Source organism: Mustela nigripes, chromosome 3 (genome assembly GCF_022355385.1).
Source record: "Mustela nigripes isolate SB6536 chromosome 3, MUSNIG.SB6536, whole genome shotgun sequence".
NCBI classification, from domain to species: Eukaryota; Metazoa; Chordata; class Mammalia; order Carnivora; family Mustelidae; genus Mustela; species Mustela nigripes.
In genome coordinates this window covers 153,539,555-153,547,666 of record NC_081559.1, presented here as the reverse complement: position 1 = coordinate 153,547,666, position 8,112 = coordinate 153,539,555, and the positions used below count along the sequence as shown (strand labels likewise).

The 8,112-nt window shown below is 36.2% G+C and overlaps 1 pseudogene; it reads left to right on the top strand.

The window, feature by feature from the left end:
- The first annotated feature begins 7,107 nt into the window (after positions 1–7,107).
- Positions 7,108–7,447, top strand: LOC132013196 (elongin-C-like; annotated as a pseudogene).
- Positions 7,448–8,112: the final 665 nt, after the last annotated feature.

Sequence of the window (8,112 nt, the reverse complement as noted above, 5' to 3'; positions counted from 1 at the left end):
AATGCATTGTGTATGTCAATTAGGACCAATTTGTCTATAGTGTTTTTCAAGTCCTCTGTTTCCTTATTGATCTGTCTGACAGAGCTACCCATTATTAAAAGTAGAGTATTGAAGTCTCCTACTGTTATTTGTTTCTGTCTATATATCCCCTCTTCAATTCTGTCAATATTTGCTTCATTCATTTGAGTGCTCTGTTGCAAGGTACAAATATATTTATATGTGTTATTTCTTCCTTGTGAGTTGATTATATACAATTATATAAGGTCCTTCTTTATCTCTTATAACAACCTTTGATTGATTTTGTCCAATATAAGTATATCTACCCCTACTCTGTTTCAGTTACTATTTACATGAAATATTTTTCTGTTCTTTCACTCTTGGCCTGTAAATGTCAGTATATCTAAAGTGGGTCTCTTAGACTGCATGTGGTGGCAAATTTTTTTCATTCATTCACCTATTCTGTGTCTTTTGTCTGCAGAGTTTAAACCATTTATATCTGAAGTAGTTCGTATCAGGAAAGGACCTTATATTGCTATTCTGTTCTTTGGCTTCTGTATCTCCTATAATTATTTTTTTCCTTTTCCTCTCTCTTGTTGCTTCCCTTTGTGTTTTATTGGGTTTTTTTGTAATGACATATTTTGATTTCTTTTTCATTTTCTTTTGCACAACTTCTATAGGTGTTTCCTTGGTGGCTACCATGAAAATTATGCAAAATGTCTTCTAGCTATAACAATCTATTTTAAAATGATAACAACTTAACTTTAAACTAATAACTTAAACCTCTACTCCTTTACATCCCCCTTAACCATTGTATATTATCGATGTTACAAATTATAGCCATTTGGGGCCCCTGGGGTGGCTCAGTGGGTTAAAGCCTCTGCTTTCAGCTCAGGTCATGATCCCAGGGTCCTGGGATCGAGCCCCACGTCGGGCTCTCTCCTCAGCAGGGAGCCTGCTTCCTCCTCTCTCTCTGCTTCTCTGCCTATTTGTGATCTCTGTCTGTCAAGTAAATAAATAAAACCTTTAAAAAAAATTATAGCCATTTAATGTTTTGTATCTATTAACATAGTTTTATAGTTACATATTTGTGTATCTATCCTTTAAATTCTAAATCTAAATTGAAAATGATTATGCAGCACCATTCCAGTGTCATAGGATTCTGTATTTATCTATATATTTACCTTTACTAGAGAGCTTTATATTTTTATGTACTTTCATGTTGCTGCCTAATATTCTTCCATTTCAATCTCAAAGAATTCCTTTAGCAATTCTTGTAAGGGATGTCTAGTGGGATGATGAACTCACTCAGCTGTTTGTTTGTTTGTTTAATCTGAGAAGTTCTTTAATTCTCCTTCATTTTTTGAAGGCGAGTTTTGCTCAATGGAGCATTCTTGGTTGGCTGGTTTGTTGTTATTGTTGGTTTTGGTTTTTTTTTCTTTTATCACTTTGAATATATCATCCCACTCCCTTCTGGCTTGAAATGTTTCTGCTGAGAAGTGTTCTGAGAATCTTATGGGAGCTCCCTTTTATGTGAGGAATCACTTTTCTTTTGCAGCTCTCAAGATTCTTTGTTTGTTTGTTTGTTTGTTTGTTTTTTATTATAATATGTCTCATGCATTTGTCCTCCTGACTCAAATTACCCATGAATACACTGAAAAATAGAATTCCTGGACTTACAAACCCAAGAGCCATACCTCCATTCCTCATCAGTTTACTTTCCTGTGAGGCCCTTTTCAAACAGCAACCTGTGAGCTGCTTGAGTGTCTTCCGTCCTTTTAGCTGAATTCTTTACTTCTCAGTCAATGTTTGTTAAATAAGTGAATGAAGGAATGGCCAGAGAGCATCTTTAAATGACTGTTCTGTAGTCCAGTTCAACAATATGGACTACATTTGTAGGATCTTGAGCTTCTTTGAAAAAAGAGTCATTTGAAACCAAGGGAGTGTAATAAAGCAGGGCATAAATAATATTGTCCCAGAAACATTTTTCTAACATCTTGCTTTCTTTATGAAGACTTCTCACAAAAATTTTTCAAGCATTAACAATACTGTTGCTCTGCTACACTGTTCTCAGAAAGGCACTGAACCAGAAGATGGTTTTAGTGCTTATATGGCATGATGGTACCCTCTCTAAGTTCTATGGACTCATCTACTGAAGCATCATGGACTTAACAGATTGGCCCCATCTAGGTATAGATGTCCTCCTAAGCTTTCTTTTTGAAGGAGGTTGATCGATTTCTAAAAAATAAAATGAAATAAAATAAAATAAAATATTCTATTCATTTTCATCATATACAAATAATACAGTTTGCCAAGTACTTGTTCAAAATATGTCTTCCAAAATATCCTAGCTCTACAGTTCATTTCAGAGTAGTATCAGATTATATCTTTGAGAAAATAAAGTGATCCACCTAGTAATTTTCCTTAAGTATCATGACCATAGAGAAGAAAAATCTATTATTTAATTTTAAAAATAGCAACAGAAAACAGTGGTTTCTTGGTGATACAATCTACTTAATATCCTCGATCTTCAATACAAAACCAGTATTGACCAGGATTATGTATAAATTTTCTATTTAGAAATAAGTCTAGTGCACATATTTCAAAAATCTCAATTTGTGTTAAATGAAATAAATATACATATCAGGCTATGTAAACTTCTCTGGTTTAGTTAGTGTATGCAAAGTAAGTTTATGCAGCTGAATTAATCACAACTCAAGCTAATTTTTTCTGCATCCCTATTAATCAAGTTAGGGTTTCTGTTCTATGAATGTAAACACAGAAAGGTCAATAATTTTTCAAGGGCATGTTCCAGGGCATGGGAATTAAGTGAAAAGTCATCTTTCATTCCCTTGCTGGACTAAAAACAGCCTCCAACCTCAAAACTGAATTTTAGATAATATGGAATGTGCTGTATTCACAGAACATATAAGTTTCTGAGCAACAATGAAGATAATTTATTAGAGGATTGTCAGCCAAGTCTGCAATGATTCTTTGATTAGTGAAAAGTGGTTTTGCATGTTATGCCCTGGGATATTTCTTTAAATTTTTTTTTTCCTCCAAGAGGATTTTGTGGATTGTACTAATGCTCCACATGCTGATATTTTAGTATAAGATTTGCTACATGATGTGCCAAAGGTTATGAACAATAAACCAGATAGCTTAAATTAATTTAGAAAGTTTGTGTTTTTCTCCAAGGAAGAAAATATTATTTTAGAAGCCTTCATAAAGAACGGCAATAGGGAAATTGTCTAAAGCAGAGCTCTTTTTTAACTCTTAAAGTTTTAGAATGTGACCATTTTGAAAAAAATATAATTTTAGAATGTGACCATTCATTCTAAAAAAAATATAAGATGGGGTGATTTTTGCATCTTAAACCTGCTACATAAAACTTTATATACCACAAACCCATCTTGTTCTCTTAGATACATCAAATAATAGCTATTGATTCTTCATTGTGGGAAATACAAGGCTTCATCAGATCAGCCAAAAGAATTTCAAGTGAAAACACTCCTCAGCTCCAAATGTGTGCATTAGATAACCTATTTCTTTGAATCAAATAAATATGGCAACTAAGAAATATTGTCTGCCTTTTGAGTCAGGTTACAATTCCCCTCTAATTTCTACAAAATTATGGTTTTGTCCAATTTTCTGATACTCTAGTTATTTAATAGATCCCTGAATGGATAACCTGCAGTTAAAGTTACCCAGGGCATTTGAAAACCAATGTAATAGGAGTGCATGAGTGGCTCAGTTCATTAAGCATCCAACTGTAGGTTAAGGCTCAGGTCATGATCCCAGGGTCATGAGATAGAACCCCACATCGGGCTCCATGCTCAGCATGGAGTCTGCTTAAGATTCCCTCTGTCTCTCTCCCTTTGCCCCGCCCTTTGCTCACATGCACACTCTAAATAAATAAATAAAATCTTTAAAAAATAGTAATGCTTGAAAATTAATATATTCCTTTGTTCATTAATTTATTTATTCAACCATTGGACAAATGTATGTTGGACCCTTCATCAAGCTAATCATCATACTAGATATTTGAGTTATGGCTGTGGATGTAGAGAACAAATGAGGCATTATCCCTATTTTCTATAAGTCTATAAATTAGCAGGTTTACTAGTGAACTTGTTTTTTTTCCAAAGACCTTTGGAATGCTCTTCTGTGGGAGATCTCAGTTCTATCTGACCCAAGTGGTTCCCTCAGTTTTGCCAAACATGTGCTTCTCTGGAATTCTCAACGCTGGTAAACACACTGCTGTGCACTAAAAATAAGCTGCCTTATCACTATTGATCTATTTCTCACCCCATCTCCCTTCCTGATCCAAAATAGTTCCCACAACAGAACCAAAGGACAGTACCCTTATCTAAACAAATCTGTGGAGCCCTGTGTCTTTATTGTGCTCAATTATCCCATGAAACCAACCGTCTGTCCAGTGAAACTTAGATCCCTTTCCTTCCCCAGCTCCTAAAAGACACTTGCTAGCTGAGCCTCTACCAGCAGCAGTACCAGCAAGGAACTATTGTCATCTTGGGATAGAACTGCTACTGTTGAGATAGATATCACAACTTCTGTCTTAGAGGGACTTATAGCTTAATTCCAGACTTCAACGTCACTATGACTGCCCCTGTTTTAGGACTTTCTCACATATCTATGTCTAGAGCTTCCTGATAACCTGATTGGCACTCCCACTTGGGTCTCACAGCCCAACTGGTCACTGGAATATGGGCACTTCATCCCAAGGTTCTGCTTTGGGACCCGATCTAATCTCAGACACTTTGACATCCAGATTGGCAATACGAAATAGATAGACCTATGTGCATTTGGCCAAAAGAGTTCCTTGCAGGCCTTGCGGTAAGGCATTGAGTAACTGGCTCACTTGTCACTTGTCACATGACCCATCAGCTTTTCTAGGCTGATGGCAGTTCATCTGTATCATCCTTTAACCTAAAGCAAGTGTAGAGAGCTCACTTATTCAATGCCTAGCAGGAGACAGGCTCTGTGCTAGGAATTCTGCGTTCATTAGTAGTAATCTTCATTTTAAAATTTTTCAACAGGATACATACAGATAAGCGTTTTTCACCCAAGGACACAAAGTCAAACTTCAAACTGGCTCAGCTTTCTGGTTGTGGTTCTAATGCCTTGGTGGAACCAATGTGCTACCATGAAACCAGCCTATTTGCTCAGACATGTTTAACTTTCCTGGTTCTTGCCAGTTCCTTTCCCTAAGACTAAAACCTGTTCTCTAGTACCCCCAAGACATTCTCAAAGATCGTGCATTTATCTGGAAAGACTTAATTGAGTCCTGATTCTGCAATTTACCTGGCTGAAAATATCACCATCAGCTGATGAGTGAGTTCAAACTGCTGCTGAGTCCACCCCCGCAACAGATCTAAGTCTTTGGATGATGATAATGTGAGTGATATTGATGAAAGTGGCTGGTTTTGAAACTATCAGACTCTATGCTAGGATCTTTACATTTATTAGGTCATTTATTCCTCATAAAAGTTCTAAATTATATCACTGTTATCTCTGGTTTATGAATGAGGCCCAGAAATGTTAATCCATTTGCCCAAGACCTATGACTAGAAACTGGATTCAAACTCAGTTTAGCTTTTGCCACAATCCATGTTCTGACCCTTAGGGATTATTGTGATACAGACTCCATGTAGGATTTAGGGTGGCAAACATCCTTATTCTCCTGACACTCTACTGATTCTGAGACCTACATCTCGGGACACACCTCAATCTCAGAAAAGCCAGGCCTGTTGACAACCCTGGCCTGTGTTAGAAGACTTAACTCTGGCCCATTCTCTTTTCACAGTGGTACAACAGGGCCAGGCCTGCGGTAAGCCCAATGCAGCAGTGGACATTTGAGGGTAGAAGTTACTCCTACTGGGGGTAACTGAAGGAAGCTTAGAGATGTCTACACCTCTGGCTTTGAGAGTTACCAAATTTTCAGTAGTAATTTTCAGATTGCTGTCGCAAGGAACTCAGGGAGCACTGAGAAGAAATGTCCCTTCACTCATATATTTGTTCTTTGTACTATTGGTTTATATCTTCAGTAGTGAACAGAAGGGACAACAGTCTTCAGTTGAGTCCAAGTTGTCGCTCGTGACAGTCTTCAGATCTGAACCAGTCCTTAGTGAAATGACCTAACTTAACCTTCTCTTACTCCTTTCTCTGTCCCATCCAAGGCATAGGTTCTGGAATATATTATCATGGAAGCCCTCTACAACTTCAGAACCTATAAGCTCTTTGGATTGCTCATGGCTAGATCCATGATCAGGTGGGCAACAGAGGACCATTTACCATGAAGCTATTAAAGCTTAACCCTCAGAGCCCTGCACCTGGAAGGGTCCTTTCCAAATCCCCAAGAAAAGACTTCAGCAATGTGTTGACATGATGGAAGTTTTGGGTTCAACACTTACAAAACTAGGACATATTAACTTCAGCTGATGAAGAGTGGTTTCTCTTTCCATCTATGCCTTCATCACACTTTACCTGTAGCAGCTCACTTCCACATGGCTGTGACTATCTTTGGGGATCTGGCTACAGAGAAATTAAGCTGGAAATATTCCATATTAAATAAAATATGGAAGGATCTTTTGGAGGTTTCAAGAAAACAAATGGAAATTTCAGATAATTTGGCTTTATTTTATTTTCTGTTTTAAAATTTACTTATAAAGTAAATTTAAAAACTCGGATAAAAATCAGTGGTGCAGAACAGAGAATCAAAAATATGTGCAAGGAAATTAAGAACAAGATCCTACAATGAAAACTGAGTTGCAGCACAACAAAAATTCACATAATATCAAAAGCAGTAATTTTTTTGTAAGAGAAGATAATTTCCAAATAAAAATAATAAGTAGGCACTTGGTTTGTTTGAGAATCCATCCAATTAATGAAAAGAAGTAAATCATAAGAAAACATTTTTTAAAAGTGTAAGTTACCTGCTGATATAACCAATATGAACACAGTGACAAAGATAATAAAGTACTCAGACATTCTGTAGATGGAAGTGGGTGATAGACTCATTGTGTCCCTACCTCACTCAGAAACTACTAAAGTTCCTGTGGAAGGGAAGTGGAATTTCTTAAGAACATAATGGGTGGAGAAGAGAAAACCTATCATGGCTATGAAGACTATGAGGCCATGTATGTCATATCAATACCTTCGGATGGTCGTGAATTTACTGTAAAAAGACAACATGCACTAACATCCGGAACAATAAAAGCCATGTTGAATGGCCCATGTCAGTTTGCTGAGAATGAAGTTACTGAATTCAGTTTTAGAGACATCCCTTCACATGCACTATGGAAAGTTTGCATGTATTTTACCCATGAGGGTCACTAAACTAACAGCTCCATGGAGATTCCTGAATTCCCAACAGCACCTGAAGTTTCCCAGGAACTACGTGATGGCTGCCAACTTCCGAGACTGTTAAATAAGGTCAATTATAATAAGCTGTTATCTTTTTTCAGTATTTAATACCTATAATTCAGTTAGTAATTTTTTCATATATAGCATGCTGCCTGTGTACAGTTGAACTTTAAAGTTCATGGTAAAGCAGATTATCTTCTGTACTTCTGTGTAGCAATCAAGTTGAAATTTATCTGTTACATCATCAAATTAAGTCCATTTTTGTAAATTGAGAAATAAACAAATATTCCAATTTGTTTAAAAAAAGTAATAAAGCACTGAGAATATGATACTACAATAAGAACACCAATCACATAATAGTTAATCCCAATTATCAATTTGAAGACCACTTAAAAGTCATCATTGCATAAGAAAACTGGAAATGCCCTGAAATAGTACAGCTGACACATCAAAGAAATTTTGATTAGACATCTTCACAACTTTGACAACCATCCTAAATGTCCACATGACATTTCTAATATCAAATCGAAGTACTTTAAATACTATCAACACAAATATATGAACTTTAGTCAACCATGCTGAAGGAAATCATGAATTTTCCTTTCTCTTTAAAACATGTTACATGACTGGACTTCTGTTGTATGAAAAGACAAAGAGTTCACAACAAGAAAAACAAAAAACAAGGGTTTTTAAAAATATTATGGAAGTAAATCCAGAAGTGAATTAATT